The sequence below is a fragment of the Ciconia boyciana genome, chromosome 10, assembly GCF_034638445.1.
Source record: "Ciconia boyciana chromosome 10, ASM3463844v1, whole genome shotgun sequence".
Classification (NCBI taxonomy): Eukaryota; Metazoa; Chordata; class Aves; order Ciconiiformes; family Ciconiidae; genus Ciconia; species Ciconia boyciana.
In genome coordinates, this window is record NC_132943.1 from 41,920,435 (window position 1) to 41,940,103 (window position 19,669).

Consider the following 19,669-nt stretch of genomic DNA (forward strand, 5'->3'; position numbering starts at 1 on the left):
GCTGTGCCGAGCCCCCTGATGGATCGTTGTGCTCGGGGGACAGCATTGTGAGCAGCAATAATAAGACATCTGGTCCGTTCTCTTTCTGAAAGAATATTTTGGCTCGACTGAAACCACGTGAGCAGCTCCTCGTACAATGCCCAGACGCAGCGTCTCATCGCCACCGATCCGCAGCGCCGGGTCCGTCCTCCCCCGCACCCGGCAGCATCCCTCCGATCTCAGCTCCACCAGCCCGGCTCCACGGCGCGCAGCCGGCAGCCGGCGTGCCCTTCGCACCTCTCTGTCTAGACAGCGATGAAAGCGCCGACACTGCGTCACCCACCGCAGCCTTGATCGCCTCACTGCATCCCTCCTTGTAGGTCTTACCTTGCACGGCCGCACAGGGGTGAGCTGGAGGAAGAGCTAGGCACCAGTACCAGCTATTCCCATACTCAGACTTTCCCCAGCAAAGAGGACAACCTCCGCCTCAGAAGGGTTTCTCAGACACGATGCTCAGGACACCACGTCCAAGCCGACGCACGCACAAGCTCATGCAGCGCAGCCCCTCTGCGTTAACATCTGCCTCACGGGCAGGGGACGGCAGCACACAGCATCGTCTCCCCAGCCAGAGAGGGAAGGATGTGCAGCAGGATGGGAGGGTTTTAGCAAGCTGCCAGTGCAAACGGGCTCCCCGGCCGCAGGTAAACCAGCAGCTGGTGGAAGGTAAACCAGCAGCTGGATGGTGGAAGCCATCCACCCTCCTTCCCAGGCACGGGCAGGACCCGAGGCGGCCGGCTCACAGGCACGGCCCCAGGGAAGCGGGCATGAACTATAAAGTCTAATTTATGTAAAAAGTACAAAGTTTCTATAACGAGTTTCAGTTCTGAGCACATTTTACCAAAAAAAAAGTGGAAGAAATAGGGACTTCGGCAGACCTCTCGCGACACCCTGCACCCTATGAGCGACAAAGGGAGCTGGAAGCTGGCTGGGGACGGGGCCGAGACATGAAGAAAATAAGGGAAATAGAAGCAAAGAAAGGAACAGCAAAGCGGAGGAAGTAAAAAGAAGGATGGCTCTGTGCTTCAGATATTTCAAAACAGAGGCCCCACTTTCCAAATAACGTTTCACTGGCGGAGGGAGGGGGAGGAGAGGGTGGGCTGGTTTTCATTTCATTTGCACTTTGAAAACACCATTTTTCCACGCATCCACTGAAGTGCAAATTTCCACTGAAACCATTTAAAAAGAGAGCATGCCTCAGAGCCGAAGTTTTCAAAACCACATCTGTTCAAATTTATAAAGCCACGGCTGAGAAAGCCCCCAGCAGCCCCTCGCTGAAGGAGCCGTGAGCAGCATTTCCCAGCACAGCATCCAAAAACACCCCAGCACCCAGGCACAGCAAGGCAGGCACCAGCACCCAGCGAGCCAGAGTGCTGCCGGACGGGCAGGGCAGGACCCACCAGCTCAGAAGAGGGCTGCAGAGATGACACAGAGACCAAGTTCTTCTGCTCCAGCCTTTAGCACGGACCACGCCGTTGCTGGCAAGAGAGATAAGGAGCCGCGGCTGCCGGGTGTGCGGGGGGGGTGATAAATGGGGTGCTTGGTCACGCAGCCCCTGCGCTCCCGGCACTGACCGCCGACGCTTCTGCAGCTGCTGGCTCGTCCGGAGAGCGCGAGGCTGCCCATCTTTTCAGCCTTTTGTAAGGAGCCGAGCAGCGCAGGCAGCCACGGGCAGGACGTGGGTGTAATATTAAGGGAAGAGGGACGTCGCCCATTGCTGTGTCTTTCCAGTTCCGCCATGGCCGTGCCAGACCCCAGCTCAGTACCCCGGGGCAGGCAGATGGCTTTGTACAAACAGCTCACGGGGGACAGGTCTGGAAACCTCTCCAAATTCCCCGCCGGCGCAAGGGCAGCCTCCCCCTGCCCGGCTGGCAGTTGGCACCGATAGTGCTGCGCGCCCCGAGATGCTGCGTGCACGGAGACCCTTCGCCTGCAGCTGCGAGGGGCTGGGAGGGGAGGGACACGGCCCCGGGCGCGGGGACGGTCCCCGTGCCGGCAGCTGCAGCTGACGGCAGGGATGCCCGGGGGAAGCAGGTGCCCCCTTCCCAATGGCAGGGCGGGAAGGCTGGCACCCAAGGCCAGCGGTGCCTTTGCAGAGACGCGACCCGCTGGCTGGGCGCCTGCTGCCAACGCCCGATGCCCTGACAAAGGAGCCCAGCTCCGGTGCACCCCACGAGGGTCCTTCTCCCTCTAAGAAGAGCTAACAGGAGGGACCTAAACCATCACACCCACGCAGTGATCAGCTTCACCTTCCTAAAAAGCCCTTTGCTGCAGAGCGCGTTGCTCAAGTCGGCGGCTCCTACGGGATTTCTTCTTTAGGGGCTTCTCTCCCCTGATCACGCACACCAGCCCTCTTTGCCGCAGCGTGGCCAGCACTCGAGGTCTGCGTTATCTTGCATCCCCAGCGTGCTCCGGCGATGGAGCCAGCCGGCTCACCGGCACCCCAAACCTGCTCCTAGAGAAGGAGACATGCCAAGCACCGAGCTGTCCCCTGCCACTGCACGGTCCTCCCCTACGACCTGCACCCCCCCTTTCTGAAGGCTGTCCCAGTCTGTCTGCGACGGGACAAGGACACACAGACCCTCCCAATTCCCCCCACCCCACCGCAGCTCACCTTCTGGGTCTGCGGCATTCCCATCATCAGCTGTGGAGACCTCCGTCCCAGAGTCATCGTTTCGGGTATCCCGCGTTTCGGGTATTCACGCGTTTCGGGTATCCCGGCCACCAGACCCCAATTAGGTGGCACAGTAGCCGGTCACCGTGCTGCTCCTTTCCTGGAAATTTTAAGGTCCGTGGGTTTTGCAGTGCAAAGGAGTCCTTTGACATTCAGTTGAACATATCTAATCCAGCCTGTGGAGCAAACGCACCATGGTCTTTAAATGCATCCAAAATGGCTGATGACTGTCTAACCGGGAAGACGTGAAGAGGGCGGTAATTCATCCCTGTCCACTCTGCTGTGCACAACCTGTGACATTCCCGCTGTTTCAAGGAAGAGGTTGTGCCCTCTCTTTCCTTCTCACCAGCACCCTGTGCCTCTCGTCTCCCCTTTGCTCTTTGCCAGGTGCCAAGAAGGGCCCACAAAGCCCTTTTTTTTTTTTTTTTTTTTTTTTTTTTTTGCACAAAGCTCCCTGCAGCCACTGCGCAGCAAGCTCACCGTGCTGGGCTGAGCAACCTCCGATTTCCCTAACCCGTGCCCTTGAAACCAGATGGCAAGCCAAAGTTTTCTCTGACAAGCAAAGGAATCAGAACTGACATGATTGGAAAAAACAAGCTCAATTCCTCTTGGCAGGATATTAATTTAGAAATCTCTAGTGTCATCGCCCCAATTCACAATGAATTTGGATCCAAGCTTTCCTAGTGCCAGACGACACAGAGATTTGACAGAGAAGGTAATTGGAGGAAATGGCTTTGTAATCTAGCTATTGTGCTGGCAAGATCCAGCTCTCCTAAAGAACAAGGTTCACTTCCTGGCACGGCTGATTCATCATCCTTTATTTGTCCCCAGTGCCTCTTGACTTTCCTCTGCCTAGCAGGGACAGCGCAGTCCCTTCAAAGCAGCACCAGAGGGCTGCAGGGCATTCAGGCTTTCTCCCAGCCTGGTGAGCGGCAGCAATGGGGTGATGAGCCCTCAACAGCTCCAAGTGCCCAAGGGGCAGGGTGAAGAGCACGCCTGAGGAAGTCTCACGGTCTGCAGACGGCTTGGGCAGCATGCACGCCAAGCAGACGGAGCCAAGCTCCACCGGCGGCGTGGGCTCGTACCGTGCCGGTGGCAGGAACAAGGATGGGGGACGTTCAGGTGGGACCAATCCCACCCAGAGAGCCCCAGAACCTCCGTCCACTCCACATAAATAACCGGGAGGGTGGGCAAACCTGAACTGGAGCAGAGCTTGGACCAAAGCTCATGATCGCATCGTTAGTGACATCGCAAAGCGGCAAATACCCCAGAAAAAGGGGAGCACCCTGCTGAGGGGTTACCAGCCAGATACGGGTCCTAATCGTTGGATCGTCCACTCTCATTCTGCTTCCGAAAAAGATAGCGTAGACACAGGCTGCACTGGGTGGGAGGGGTGGGGAATAGGTACTGAAGGACAAAAGAGTTTGCCCTGGTCCCACCAGGAAAGAGGGAAAAAGAAACAGGGGAAACAGGGTGGAGAGGTTCCAAAACGCGGTCTGCGCCGAGCTGAACAGCCCTCACCTAAAAATGTTCATGTACACAAGTCCCAGATTGTCATACGCAGCATTTTTCCACGGCTCTAATAATAACAACCATTTTATTGACCTGTGTTTTCATGCCATTCCACTAATCACTTTGTTTTTCTAACTGCAGTTATCTAGGCTGGACGGTGAGCGGCTCTGGATGGATGTCAGATCCACTCCCGAGCTGCACCTCCGAGATCTGATCATTTGGCGGCCGGGGCAACGTGAAACCCTATACCTGCTAGCTCCGCAGATCCCACCGATGGCCCGAAGTCCCCTTTGGGAGCCGTGTTAAAATGAGCTCTTGCCCTTCAGAAGGCTCCCCTCTATTTAAATAAACAACCTGGAGGATGGAGCATAGCACCAAGTCTAACGTACCCCGCTATCTGAATATATCTTTTAGCTCCATAACCTGAGTCCCTGACGAAGCTAGCACCAGCACACTGAGTGCGTACAAAGCCAGTGATTTTGTGGAGGAGAAGGGGAAGAGCTCAATTCTTTTTCTTTATCTGCTAGCAAAAAAAATTAGGATAGTAAACAGCTAGCAATCACATAGGAATGCCTGGGAGAGCTCTTACCTACTGGCATGCAGATCTCTCATCTGGAATTCATTTATTCACATTCACTATTGATGCTATTAAACTATAGAGGTGGTTGGGGAAGGGCATATTCAAAAGAGACCTGAAGTTATTGAAGAGGCCAGTCTCCACTGCCAATGTCACCTCTGGAAACAACGCACCTGAACCAGCAGACTAGCATTTCAGAAGAAGAAATGCCGTTTTCAGCAGCACCACCTAAAAATCCAGTGTTATCAAACAGCTATGGCTCCCATCACCCTGAAAGGCAGGATGCTTCCGCCTCCTGCCTGCAAATTCATTAGCGTTATCAGGAATAGAAGGCACCTCTATTAGTCACAAAGGTCCAAATTCATCCATCGGATCAACCAAGATGAGCTAGCGACGCAGCGTCTGGTTCTGCAGCTGGTAATTGCCCATCACACCTGGCATTACCACTGAACAGCTTATGTGGGATGAATCCTGGGGGTCTCTCAACCTCCTGGAGGAAAGACTGCACAGAAGAATGGCATATTTGCCCCACAGGTTTTATTCCGCATCCCATTTTGCTGCTAATTCCCTCAGAAAGCCTTCCTAGTGCAGGGGATTGCCTGCATCTTGTTTAATTACATTCAGTAACTTAAACTGCTGGAGAAAACCCACTTTAGCTATAATCATTCTGAGCTCTCAAGAAATCCCATAGCCTAGTGGAAAATGTAGATCTAATTTGTATATTCCCCTTAAGTGCCATCTTATCTATCTTGCAACGATGCATACGTAGGTACGTACCGGCATTCACTTAGCTTACCCCGAACGTGGTTCCTCCAGGGTCCGAAAAGCAGAAGATATGCTGTCTGCCTCTTTTTTTGGGGGTGTTAAGTGGAAGGTCCAGCAGGAAAGCAGATGCCTCCCGAGAGCCCCACACCGCTCTCCACCACGAGCTTCTACAGCCAGCTCCAGGGCCAGGCTTACGCTCAGCACTGCTCTAGGAAGGGACCACACATACTCAGGTTGAAGGGAAAAAAAAAAACGCACAGGAAGATCATGGAAGTCTCAGGGCAAGTAAATTACTGTTAATTGTGAGATATTTGATTGCAAGAAGCACCAGATGGCCAGCCATCTGGGTTTTATTATAAAATTAAACAAGATTAACCCAAACAGGATTTCCTCAGCATTCTTCTCTGACTGGCTCACAAATACATCTTTAACACCTATGCTACAGATACAGCACAATCAGAAGCTCTTCCTGCCTCTCCCTAATGTACTTGGGCTAAATACTCTGCCGAGTAATGCCCTCGCACGTAAAGATTGCCAGGGGATGGATTAATGAAGAGATAAGAGAACTGGGAAAGGCCGGCTCAAACAGAAGTCAAGTAACCCCAGCAGAACACCTTCCTTTTACTCCACTACACCACCAAACTCGGGTCAGAAGGGCACAAGCGTAAGGGCAGGAGAGGATGTTGCCAAGGGCAATGGGTTGCCAAGAGGCAACCACAGCTGGGGTACCAACCTCTCCTGCCAGCATCAGCACCCGGTCGGAGCTGTGATGGAAAGGGATAGAATAGCAAAAGCTGGGGAGAGTGGCCAGAGCCCCCGTCCTCTGTCCGTCCCCTCTCCGTCGGCAAGACCCGCCGACCTCCCCTCCTCCTCCTCCTCCCGGGCTCGGTCCCCTCCATCGCCATCCCGACGGCAGGAAAGGCCAAACCTCTCTCCCTAAGACTAACTGAATTCACCCACGCCGCGAGGCACTGCGGGCAGCTCAGCGCACAAACTCGTCCCCCCAAAGCGAAGGGCGCGACCAAGAGAGGTGGCAGCACCCTTCTGGCTGGCGAGGGCACGCACCCATCCCAGCTTAAGCACCTGGCTCGGGTGCGACACACACAGCATCACGTCACTGCTGAAAAAACATCTCCCGCTACAGTGCCTCTACAAGCTCAAGCATTTTCTTTGCCTTTCTACACACGTGCCTACAAACTTCAGGAATTTCCTTCTTGCCCCGGCATCCTCTGCATCACCAAAACGCCACTATTGCCTTTGTCCCAGGAAGGGCAGCATTGCAGAAGCTCAATTTTACTTTTTAAGATTAGCGATAACAAAATCTTTTGCAGGCTTTGGCTGTTCTTTGCTCCAAGATATATAAATTCTGAGATCGAGCCCTGCAGAAATCAGCTCAAATTTTGCCTAGCGAGCCAGGCTTGCAGGACCCACTAATCCGGCAAGTTTTCAGCCCTCAGCTACCAAACCTGCTGTGGGAGTCAGCTGCCTCGCACGCTCTCCCTGGAAGCTGGGCTGCCGCCAAGAAGGCCTTTCCCAGCCCACCCAGTTACCCTACGCACACGTACAGTATCAGACCGGATCTCGAAGCTGATGTCGAGCCCCTGTCCCGCTGCAAGCTTTCCTCCAGCAGATTACACACGTCTTCGTTTGTTCAAAGCAAACCGGTTGTGAATGGAACAAAAAGGGTGTTCCAGGGGGGACGTCCCCTTGCATCATTCCCCAGCGTAAATCCCCAGGACACGGTGCATCCAGAAACAGTTGTTATAAAATCAGTTTAAAAACAGTTATAAAATCAGTTATACCGCGCTCGCACTCTCCTATCATATCACGTACAGGCAGACAACCTTTTGGGAGAGTTTAATTGCCCGTCAGCCGACAGACAACAGGCCAGGGCTCTAGCTGATGTAAACATCGTTAATTTTTTTGTTTGGCTTTGAATACCTTCACTTTCAGGGCTACCCTGGAGAGAAAAATGCCATGGTCTTCTTTTTGGGATAGCAGCCAGCCCTCTCACTGCACCCCAGGCTGTTTGCCCTCCCCGCCAGCGCTGCGACCAGAGGCTGGGAAACGCGGTGCGGAATTCCAGCTTGCACCCATTCGCAGGGTGACAGGGTGACACGGCTCCTCGAGGGGCCATTCCCATGGCCACTGCCCCTTTGGCATCTTCTCCAAATGCAAAAGGAGAGAAGTACAGCTGGGTTTTGCCTGGCTGCTCACCCGCAATCCGGAGACAAGCTTGTGGTTTGCGTTTGGACTCAGCACTGGCCAAATACAGCAGAGCACGCTCCTGGAAATATAGTCTGACTCCCACCTCGTTCATCTCTGACCTTGCACTTGACTGATTCATGGTTATTTTGCATGCAAAGACACACATGCGCTGCAGGATCACTGCGGTTTGGGGTGGAGTCTCTAATAAACAACAGTTTGACCTCCCCCTCTACAATACCAAGGAGAATGAACCCAAAAGGCAGATGCTGACAGAGTTGATCTTCCTACCTGCAAACGCTGGGTGGCCTGGCTCAGCAGCAATTAGCAAAGGGGGCACAGACAGAGGAACCACCCTCTCCTTCCCAAACTGCAAGTCCCAGGCTGGAGGTGGCCCAGCAGCCCAAGCTGCCCATCGTCTACGTCGCTTGGGTGCTGCTTCCGCGCTAGCCACACCAGTTCTTCACTGGTGCTGCTCCTCGCCAGAAATGCAGGCTGCCTCCCGCACCGCTGCAGGTCCTGCTGCCTGAAGGAAGCCAGCTCCATCCTTCCAGTGGGCAACTTTACATCCCCAGCGGTTTTAGGATGATGGACTGCCCCAGGCACACCCCGGTGTGATTAGCTTGTCCAGATTTTCACATGTTCTGGAAACCATGTAACTTCTTCCACTTTGTGATATGGTCTGTCTTTTAAAAAAAAAAAAAAAAAAGTCTCAAACATGATAACATGATAAAAGCATGAACTGCAAACTGATCACGTTTCCAGCCACTGCTTCTTTTCATCCTCCTGGAAGCCACCAAATGCAGACCAAGGTTCCCCCCAACGACAGGCCATCCATCTCTTTCAGGCCAAAGCCCTCGGGCTTGCACAAACACAAACATAAGGACAGTTCTGCCCTGTATTCTTGGGTGCAGAGGAAGACATTGGGAAGATAAAACATGGTCCATGTATAGGCATATTGAGGGAATTAACTCTAATACGTCTTCTCTTCTTTTCCCCTTGCCTCTTCCACAAGAGACAGCCAGGCTTGCCTCGATGTGGACTAAATTATTTGGTTTTCCACAGTCTTATTCTCAGGAATGACTGTTTCACTCTGAGCTGGTATTTCCCCAGAAGAACTCAGTCCAAGACAGACACCTCAGGTGGAAAACTCCAGTCCCAACAGGCAAAGGTACATGCAGCTGAGCAGAGCATCCTCTCACCAGAAGGAGCAGGGAATTACTATATAAGCACCGCTATACTACACACTCAGAAAGCATAGCTTAAAAAGGCAGTTTTTAAATGAAGGGAACAGATGCTCTGACAAGAGCCCTGTGCAAGACGTTTCCTTTGCCAAAAGAGTAAAAGGAAACCCACTTTAGCTGAAGAATCAGCTTTTAAAGGCAATCCCTAGTAAATGAGGTATAAAACTGAATTCGGAGCATTTCCACTACTTTCTTGTCTTTCCAGCAAAGCATCCGCTGGGCTGGGCTTTCACTGACAATCACTCCTCCACAGCCAGCTGGGGAGATGCCCCAGGAGGTAGAAGCACACAAAAAATAAAAAAAATAAATAAAAGCAGGTAAAAAAAAAATTACAAGCTTTTTAAACATGATTTATCCATGCTGGGTACTTCTCTATCTAACCAGATGCTTCCAAATGTCTGGCACTAGAGAAAAACCTATAACTTTACCCCATGATATATTACTAACTCATATTAGACTTGCACAGAAACAACTGGCTGCTCTTGCAGCCAGGGGGGAAAAAAAGTAAGCGGATTACACTATAAAACAAAAGAGACTTCAAATAGCTACGGTATTATCTCAGAGGAGTTTCATAACAAGCCGGTTCAGTCTGTCAAATGTGGATTGGAAGGGGACTGCGTGCAACCCTGGCTCTCACGAGCCGGCTGGGGAACGCGCTGCCAGGGATGCTTTCTACCAAGAGAGGAGACCCCCGCACCTTTGTAAGCAACTGAATAACGGAATATGGATGGGAAGCCCCCACCCAAGCAGGAATCATCTACCCCGGGGCTTTCAGACAGGGGCGCAGAAGAATTGGACTCTACCAAATCACAGGTTGCTGCCAGTGATCTGGCACAGATCTCCTGCGATGTCTCACGGTGTTTGATAGCACGGGGACCGCGGTGCATGTCTTTCATCAGCTAGCTATACGTGATGCACAGATACCATTGGAAAAACCAGTGCTGAATCAACTGGGGAAAACCAGATATGCTTTTCACCTGAAGAATGGCTTGCCTGTTTTTTCCCAAATCTATCGGCTAATCTAACAAGAGATATTACTTCCCACAGACCTCGCCTCGGTGCTGGGAGTGCTGCAGGCGGCAAGACTGTCAGTGCATAAGGGAGGGAGCCAGCTTGAGACACACGTCGCTCTTGTTCCCGTGGCGGTACGGCTACAAAACGGCTTTTATAAACCATCATCGCTTGTGCAGGTTCATGAAGGGGCCCAGAGAAATGACCCTCAACAGGAAGGGACCTGCAAGGGTAAGGGAAAAGATGAGCGGAGAACTTGGTGCTCACTACCAGCCTGCTGTTAGGATTTCAGGTGCCAGCTCGTGCGGAGCTGTGCCTGCAGCACCAGAGATAGGACAGAGTCCTGCTCCCAGCTGCAAGACAGAGATAAGGCCCCTGGAACCGATGGAAATGCAGGGCACGAATCAGCCCCAGGTTTGTGGGAGGAGGTGAAGAAGACCACATGAGGCAGAGGAAGAGTACAGTCAAGCCAATCCAGCAGAACACCTCGGAGGAGTTTTATCTATCCTGACAAATACAGTGCTGGTTATCAAGCAGATGCTGCTGTCAAAATGGTGCAAAACCCTACCACTTCAACGCAGGCTCCTTGGCTCTCCCAAACCCACACTCTCATCTTCACCCCCTGCAAATGAACAACAAGAGCAACCAAACAGAGAGGCTGCGCACTACGAAAAAGCTCGAACAACACCTCAGCTGACCCAAAATCAGAAAGGAACGTGTTTCTGGTTAAGATGGCAGCTTAACTTACGTCATACAGCAACAAAGGGGAAAAAAAACCCTCCTTACCTGGGAACCACAGGTCCTGGAAACAGTCAATGGCTTTGCTTTTGCCCCGTCAGTTGTCTCCAGCCTTCTTCTCCTTCAAGGCATGGGACGATGGGTTACCTCGGAGTCTTGTTTTGAACCTGTCTCCCTTGCCGTCCTCCTCTAATGCATGTCCTTCAGCTGTCCATGGAAGGGGAGAAGGTGATTAAACCAGCTAACAACAACTCCCTGCAGGACGGTGCTATTTGCGCAAGACAAATCTGACGACGTGCAGTTCATTGAAAGTTCCCTTTTCCATCACTGTGCAAGTTGAAACGGTTTTAGCTCCTAAGCGACGTGGACGTAATCCAGTGCCTTGTAAAGTGGAAGCGGTTGGTCACTCACCCAAGGAAAGGAGAAGGGATTTGTGAGATCCCAAGTAGTATTTCTGGTGCTGTATGTTGCCATGTTCTCTACCCCCAGGACTAGCTCGATATTAGTATAAATACATAGTATAGCATGTGTGTGCATATATATATGGTACAAATAGTATAAAGAAGCCAATTTCAGTATGTATTAGCAGTCTCTTTTACAGATGACTATACAATTCTTCTTAATGATTGCTGCTACCCTAGTACATCAGACTGAGACCTCATTATGCCAACCACACAAGCAGCCTCAGGAGAGCTCGCTGTACCTTTGCCAGATGCCCCAACCTTCTGAACAGCTGAAGATTGCAAGAGGTCACAGGGAACCCCTTGAAGGCCCCAGGATCTGATCTTACAAGTCAGAATTACCTGAGCAGAGATCAGCTCCCATTTATCAATGATGTCCCATTGGCTTCAGCCAGGCCAAGATTTCTTGCCCTGGGTATCAGCCATGAGCACAGGAGCACCACCTGTAACTCAGGAGTGGGCATCCCTTGACGGAGAGGATGAGCCACTGATGTACGGATGTCCCATTATTCACGGGAGCCACCTCTGCGTTGGAATAACACTCAACACGTGGAAGCGGATCAGAAGATGCATGGCCAAAGAGAAGGACCCTTCGAGCCAGGGCTGCTTTCCAGCCAACGCTAAATCATCACCAAAACTTCACTCATAATCCCAAGCATTTACTTCCTTTTATGTTCTGTGTGACAAAAATTCATCTTCGGGGCTATACCATCTCCAAAGGCGTCTTTGTCTGCGTAGACTTTCCTTACACACAAGGCAGACGGCTCAAATGGGAAACAGCCTCCCCTTCCCCCAGACACCTCCCAGGTCCAACACACATCGCAGGCAACGAGCTGCTGGTCTCGCAGAGCAGGGGGGAATCAAGAAGCCTCGTACGAAGAAATCCAGGCCAAGAGGTGCCTGAGACTTTCTCACTGACATAAGCCAGAAGAGGTTGCCATCAAGAACAACGGCACATTGCAGGGAGAAGGCTACGTGTACAGAAGCACTGACGCACCCATGCAAGTAAATCCCATTTACTTCCACCGAACTACCTGGCCCAGACTTTCCAGCCACATAAAGGAGAATAACCCGCTGACGCTGATGGACACTGGCTATTTATACCTGGAGATGCTCTTCACCCTTATACAAACAGCACCCGAGGTTGAATCCACTTTGAAGAATGGATTTTCAGCTTTACAAGAGCAAATCTACCCAAGTAAAGTGTGAGAATTCTGCAAGCCTACGAGTTCAGAGGAGTCGCAGAGCTGAACCTGTCTTGGGGTCTGGTTTTTGTTCTTTGTTAATCATTTTCACGGGCCTTTGCACTTTTGGATTCCAGCCTGACTGGAAGCAGCAAATGCTGGAAACCTCGCAAAGCTTTCCAAGTGTGAAACCCCCCTCTCCCTGGAGAAGGTTTAATGCACCTCAGGTTTGCATCCAGGGGCTGAGCTAGTCACCCCTCAGACACTCAGGATGTTCATCTGTTGGAGAGTTTCCAACCTGAAATACAGGCTTTGAACCCGAAGCATGTTTTGCAGAAGCAGGACCAAGAGATCACTGGGTGCGAAGGAGTGATGGGGCTGACAGGGGGAGCTGAGATGGTGCCCAGAGATCAGCTCGTGATAGCAAGCCATGGGGGCTGCTGATGCTTTTCTCGCTAAACACCCACTTTTCATCCTTTCCCAGGGATCTCCTAGGCTCCATCACCCTCGTCCCATAATTAGATTGAACAATGCCTGGCGTTCGCTTCCACGGAAAGACACAACTCTCAGGCGAGGTTTAGAAAGCCTCAAGTAATGCCCAGATCAAACGTGGCCGAGACGTGTAGAGCAAAGCTGCTGCTCAGCCAAGAGAGCTGGAGCATGCACGGGGAAGAGCCTCCCTCTCTCTCTCTTTGCTGTTTTATCCTCCAGACTTACAATAAGGGCTATTCTCTCCTGGAAGGAGGAATCCAAAACACTCCAGCTTTTTATTGATTCACTGCAAAGGGAAGGTATAGATTCTCCTCCGCCAGCCAACCTCCCGTTAAAGCAGCCACCTCGGGCCCATGATGAACCGCTCGAGCTGAACCAAGAGGAAGCAGCGGCCGGTGGCTCTCAGGAGCTTGCAGAATCGGTGTTTCCGACTGACTGCCTCTCTCGCTCCTTCAAACCCCTCAACCAAAAACACCGCATTCACCGGGCCAGACGGGACGGGAAATGAGAAGAAAAAACTTTCCCTCCATCACCACTCTTCTTTATAAAACTGCCACCCTCGCCTCCCACCAAAGCAACCTTGAAATTCAAGCCAGCCATTGGAACAAGTTGGCTGAGTTAGAGACAAGAGCTCCGGACCACCTCTTCAAAGGCTCAGCATCCTCTGCGCAGCACAGGATTCCCGTACTTTTCATCCTGCATTGGTTTTAGAGTGGGGCCACGTGGAAAAAGAGAGGCAGGAGGGAGCATGGCCATGTCGCAGAGGGCTCACAGGCTGCTTCATGAAGTCGCGTCCTGCATTCAGGCGGTCTGGTCTCAGATATTTTACCAGTCCTTGATGAAAGGAGGCATAAATGATTAAAATGCTCTCCAGAGGAGGTTCATATGGCTGTCGTGGATAATCATGAGCTGAGCAAATCCACTTTGCCCCGGTCACTACCCAGGACAGCGAGTGACAAGGTTGCGATGGGGTGCCTGGAGGAAGGGAGATGCCAGCTCGCTGGTCAGGAGACCAGAAATCTGACTTTCCTCCCCTCTCACACCTTCGATGGGCCGAGGTCAGTTGTATGGGGTTCAACAAGGCCAAGTGCAAGGTCCTGCACTTGGGCCACAGCAACCCCATGCAACGCTACAGGCTTGGGGAAGAGTGGCTGGAAAGCTGCCCGGTGGAAAAGGACCTGGGCGTGTTGGTTGACAGCCGGCTGAATATGAGCCAGCAGTGTGCCCAGGTGGCCAAGAAAGCCAATGGCATCCTGGCTTGTATCAGAAATAGCGTGGCCAGCAGGACTAGGGCAGTGATCGTCCCCCTGTACTCGGCACTGGTGAGGCCGCACCTCGAATGCTGTGTTCAGGTTTGGGCCCCTCACTACAAGAGAGACATGGAGGGGCTGGAGCGTGTCCAGAGAAGGGCAACGGAGCTGGGGAAGGGTCTGGAGCACAAGGCTGATGGGGAGCGGCTGAGGGACCTGGGGTTGTTCAGCCTGGAGAAAAGGAGGCTGAGGGGAGACCTCATTGCTCTCTACAACTGCCTGAAAGGAGGGTGTAGAGAGGTGGGGTCGGTCTCTTCTCCCAGGTAACAAGGGAGAGGACGAGAGGAGATGGCCTCAAGTTGCGCCAGAGGAGGTTTAGACTGGGTATTAGGAAATTTTACTTCACTGGAAGGGTGCTCAAGCATTGGAACAGGCTGCCCAGGGAAGGGGTTGAGTCCCCATCCCCGGAGGTATTTAAAAGACGTTTGGATGAGGTGCTTAGGGACATGGTGTAGTGGTGGGCTTGGCAGTGTTAGGTCTACGGTTGGACTCGATGATCTTAAAGGTCTTTTCCAACCTATACGATTCTGTGATTCCGTGACCCTGCTCTCTGCAAACAGCATCCCACAGACCTAAATCGACGCAGCCTGCAGCAGAGCCTGTTTGGGGACAGCCCAGGGGACGCCTTCGTCCCAGTCTGGGACCCACCACCAACCCCTGCACGCCAGGCAAGTGCTGGGGCCAGGAGGGCTCCCCCATCTCGAAACCCACCTTACCCACTTCCAACGGGGCTGGGACGCGAGCTCCACGGGCCAGGCACTGCCTCCGGCTGTGTCTGCACAGCCCGGCTCGATGGTTTCACTCTCTCGGGACTCCTGCAACCCAAGCCCTCAATAATGAGGATATTCAAGTGTCGTGTGCCCATCAGACTAAGACCCGCGGCGTCGCCCCAGTCGATATGGGGCTGACGGGAACAGATCCTGGAGAGCTGGTGGCAATGGGAGCTGTAACCCTGAGACGCAGATAGACGCACCCTGATGCACGACGACCGTGACTTTGGCTTATTGTGCATCCCGATTCCCCGCTGCAGAAGACATAAATGTGTCTGTAGGTGGCCCAGAAACACTGACTTATTAAAAAGAAAAAGGGGGGGGAAAAAAAACCAGAATGAATGCAGCGTCTGTCACCCTTTCGCAGAATTGTTATTTTTTGTGTGTAGTTGGGGCTTGTTTTTCAAAGATTTACATTTTTGTGTGTGTGTCATTCGCTTTTCATGCATTTTGAGACCTTGGAGCTTAGAAATTCAAAACACTTGTCACTCACGTCAATCCTTCTGGACAAAACAGAGCTGCCACTTGGATGGATTAAAAAAAAAAAAAACAAACAACAAACAAAACGCACTTTTCTATCAAGCTGTGACTCGGTCACCCTACTCAATGCAAGCAAGACAATGTTTAGAGAAAGCAAAAAGAAAGATCTGAGTTTTCATACTCGTCGGTGGAACTAAATTGATTAAGGTCATTTCCTAGGTAGGTTTGAAATCTTCTGCAACAATTTTTTGAAAAGAAAAAGAAAAGTGCCCCCCTCCTCAAAAAAGAGAAAAGTCACTACTGCAAAAACATTAAATCTGCTTGGGTAACTCAGAATATATGTTGGCAAGGCAACATATCTCAGCTTGAACAGTAAACCTGCTATGTCAGAGGCTCTGCAACATATGAAAGAGACTTGGGTTTCAATATATCATGCTGAATTTACTTCTTTTCAGCCTTTCACGGGAAAGTATTTGATGTCCATCCTTTCACTGTTGCAATCGATAGGGTGACCTCACTTAAAAGTTTCCTGACCTTTGCTGTTGTTGATATTGTTCTGTTAAAATGTAATTTAACTCTTTTTCTTTAGTCTGGAAATAGCACTGTACAGACAGCAAACATGATAGAGGTTTGGTTTTTCCCCCCCCCCCTAACCTAGAGGCGAGAGGTAAAAACATCCATCACCAGAGCTGGCGTAAAACCAGATGATGTCAAGAAGCGTACGACGTACAGCGGCCCAGACCCTCTGCTGAAGCAGACCCGTTGAGTTGCACTGATTTCATACTTCACGTCGGAGCTAAGCCCACTGGCATCTGCAGAGGGGCTGGCTGGCTTCCCAGCACTTTCTTGTAAAGATACATACCTGCTCGGTAAGGTAAATAACCAGAAGGGCCGCCTTCTGACGCTCTTAACTCCCGCGCTGAAGAGCACCCTACTCAATATTTTAGCCACAGGATTGAGTGGTCTCCCTGGATTCACAGCATCACTAGGATGTTGGCATCTCTTTGGTAATATAAACTTATAACATTTCCAGGATAGCGATCTTTAGCTAAGGCCTGACACGTATTCCACATAATCCCAGAAAACCAGATAGATCAAAACCTACAAGAAAAAAGTGAACCTTTTTCAAACAGCAACTACCAGAATGGAAGGTGACTGATTTTTCTCATGACAGTGGGTGTTAGAAGAGTCAGCCACACGCTTTAGGGTTACAGCTGGATTATCCATCACAGGATCTTTGCGAGTCTGGTTTGAATTGTATTATAACCCTGTAATGCAAGTACTCTCGCAAAAGCAAACTCACATCGTTATTATCTGTTGGTTTACTATTATTATGTCTTTGCATTACTGCTGCGCATGGGTATTACGCTGCATTAGTGATGCAGATGCGCACGTCTGCACTCACACCCATACATTTACACAGGATTATGGCTAAAATTCCTGATCCTACTCATAAAAAGCCCTATAAATCCTGGATAGCTCCCTTTAAATCAGCAGCATTATCCTACTGTAAATCCAGGGTGTAAATCAGAGCAGACTCTGGCTCAGACGCTCTTCAGCCACACACCGGAATGGGGCGGCGAGGCTAAGAGCAAGCCCTGGGCTCCGTACACATCAGTTCCCCCCAAAACCCATCCCCATGGCGTGCCCTGCTCAGCCCCACACCCCATCGCAGGGTCTGAGCCCCACTTCCCAAAGTACCAGCCCAACTCTTCTCATCAAAAAGCTCTCTGAAATAGATTAAGAGCTGGCTTTGGCAGCGCCGCTGCTGCCACGTGCTTAAATATTGCTCACAGCTGAGTTATTTCTTGCTTCTTAGGAACTTTAAATGGCTTTAATGCTCAGTGAACTCATGAAAGGCTAGTATCTAAAGTCAGCAGCACTGAAACGATGAATTAGCCAAAGGAGAAACAGGCCAGTTAGGCATTTCTTACAATACATTATCTAGATGGTTGCCAGAGGAGCTGATTTAAAGTCACTGTGCTGCACCTGAATGTCGTTTATGGCTCATAAAAGGAAATCTGTGTTTAAGTAAAAATAAAGCAGGACTGTACTTTCTATATAAAAAAAACCCCACCCTCCTCTCTCACAGAGCAGATGTATTTTTATTTGCTCGGTGCCTGCCTCTGAGGCACGTGGACTCTGACAGCACTGGGATGCTTTCAGCCAAGAGTTAAGCAGGAGGACTTGCTCCAGCACGAGTTATGTTTGATTTTTACTCATTTTTCCAGCGAGGCCTTTACATAGTGAATTTGACCTCCTTGCAAAGGCAAGACCTGAACGCCTACGTACATCTGTAGCTGTCAGAGGAACAAGGGAGATCCCCAGGCACGGGCAGCAGCCCACCAGTCCTGCCCCAAAGCCACAGCCCTGCAGCGGGAAGAAGCAGGGACCCTTCGTAACATCCCCGGCTCCAGGGGCGGGATATTTGGCCAAATAAGGTCTAAGTCACAGTCACATCTACCTGAGGACGTGTATTTTCACTCACCTGTTGTCCGCTGATAAATTCCCTCATATCAGACTCCAATGGGGCCAAACACACTTTTTTGGTCTCAGTGCAAATACCACCTGGAGTATTGTGGCACCCAGCCACGAGGAAAGCCGCCTAGAACATACACAGATGTTTTTTCCTATTATACCTCTGCCAAAGTTTGATTTTTGAGAATTTTCTGCACAAAAACAAGTCCTAATGACAAATATGCAATAACGACATAAAACTATCCTTCTGCCCCTCTGCACTATTTTGCCCTCCACCAACTTCCCATCATCTGCCCACTACCACCCTTGTCACCGAGTCACGGCCACCTCCGGGCTGCCCACCTCCACACAAGTAGTGCCGATGCCCGGAGAGGACCTCGTGCACCCTTCCCAAGCCCCAGTGCTGCTGGCAAGGGAGAACGCTGCCTGCCAGCTCCACCTGCCCTTTCAAGAGCCAAGGAGACAAGGTGGGTGCTCAGCCCCAGGTCTTCCCATCCGAGGAGCTGGAAAGGACCCACGCGCACGATGCTAGAGCTCTTGACAGCGAGGGTCGTGGCCCCGACCTTTACCTGCTCTCTCAGTCTGACCCCGCTTTTGGAAAAGGCATCGTCCCACCACGATTCATCTCCCCAACGAAGAGGTCTGGAGACTTTATCGGTCCGGTCTATGCAGCAGGTCTGCAGGACCTCCCCGACACTCAGCACTGCCCAGGATCTCCAGAGCTGACGCCGTGCTCCGAGTACCAAACTGCAGAGAAAAAAGAAATTGTGAGCTTCTGCCAAGTCAAACCTCCAAACCAGCTACAGCATGGCATGAAAACATCATGCTGCCCGAGACGGGACCTGAACTGAAATAGTTACGCTGCTATAAACTGAGAAATACCCCGCAGGCACACCCCAGCACACGGAGCGAGACGCCAGAGCCGCACCCAGCACCTTTGGGGAGGACACAGTTACACATACGGATGCTGGGGCATGGGAAGCAATGCCCAGCTAAACCAGGAACGTTAATTTCTCGGTATTAACGCACCACCTCCAATCTTAACTATCGGCGTGCGGGAGCACTTTCCTTGCGGTTCAGCAGTACCTTAAGAAAGGCTTACGGGATAAGCCAAAATAGTCATCTCTTATAAGAAGCGTCCACACAAAAGGCTACACTTGTGTAGTGACGTTGTGACAGTTATGCTGGCAGCCCTTCTCTGCAACCGGCTCCTCCATTTGGGGACGGACCAGTGCTTTTTCAGGAACACCAAGTACAAGGAAGGGATAGCAGACTTTGCAAAGTTGGCAAACATCTATTTTTATAGGATCAGCTTTGAGAAGGCAGTACTACAACATATAGAAAACAAAATACAGTCGTTACAAAATGGTTTGGCTGTTGGGATCTCCGAGGGATAACCAGCATGCTTTAATTTAATAGGAATTTAAGTGTAGCCTTCACAGCAAAGCAGTTAGTGCTACACTGGAAACCAGCAACAGCAAGTCAGCGATGGCTGTGAGACATTGATTTAACATTAGTTACCTCGTCCTGAGACTAAGACGACCACGATTCGCTGGCTTAAAGATCTACTTCATACATCCCGCAGCAGCTGAATCCTGCCCCGCACTTTGGCAATGCGGCATTGCAAATTCAACACCAGCCATAACAAAGAGAAAAAGAGATAAAAAGGGATTTAATGCTGTCAGGACTGCTAACCCCCAAATTCCAGCGCAAGCAAACACAGCAGAGGACT

General features: G+C 51.2%; 1 long non-coding RNA gene across 1 annotated transcript in view; it reads right to left on the reverse strand.

Annotated features, from left to right (window-relative positions):
- LOC140657745 (uncharacterized) overlaps positions 1–19,576 on the reverse strand; it is a 98,587-nt gene extending 79,011 nt beyond the window's left edge. The window contains exons 1-8 of the long non-coding RNA XR_012044468.1: positions 19,459–19,576; positions 18,507–18,684; positions 17,948–18,064; positions 10,811–10,969; positions 10,063–10,247; positions 8,061–8,455; positions 5,596–5,772; positions 2,651–2,886 (exon numbers count right to left, since the gene is read on the reverse strand). This is a non-coding gene — a long non-coding RNA (uncharacterized lncRNA). The remainder of the gene's footprint in view (positions 1–2,650; positions 2,887–5,595; positions 5,773–8,060; positions 8,456–10,062; positions 10,248–10,810; positions 10,970–17,947; positions 18,065–18,506; positions 18,685–19,458) is intronic.
- Positions 19,577–19,669: the final 93 nt, after the last annotated feature.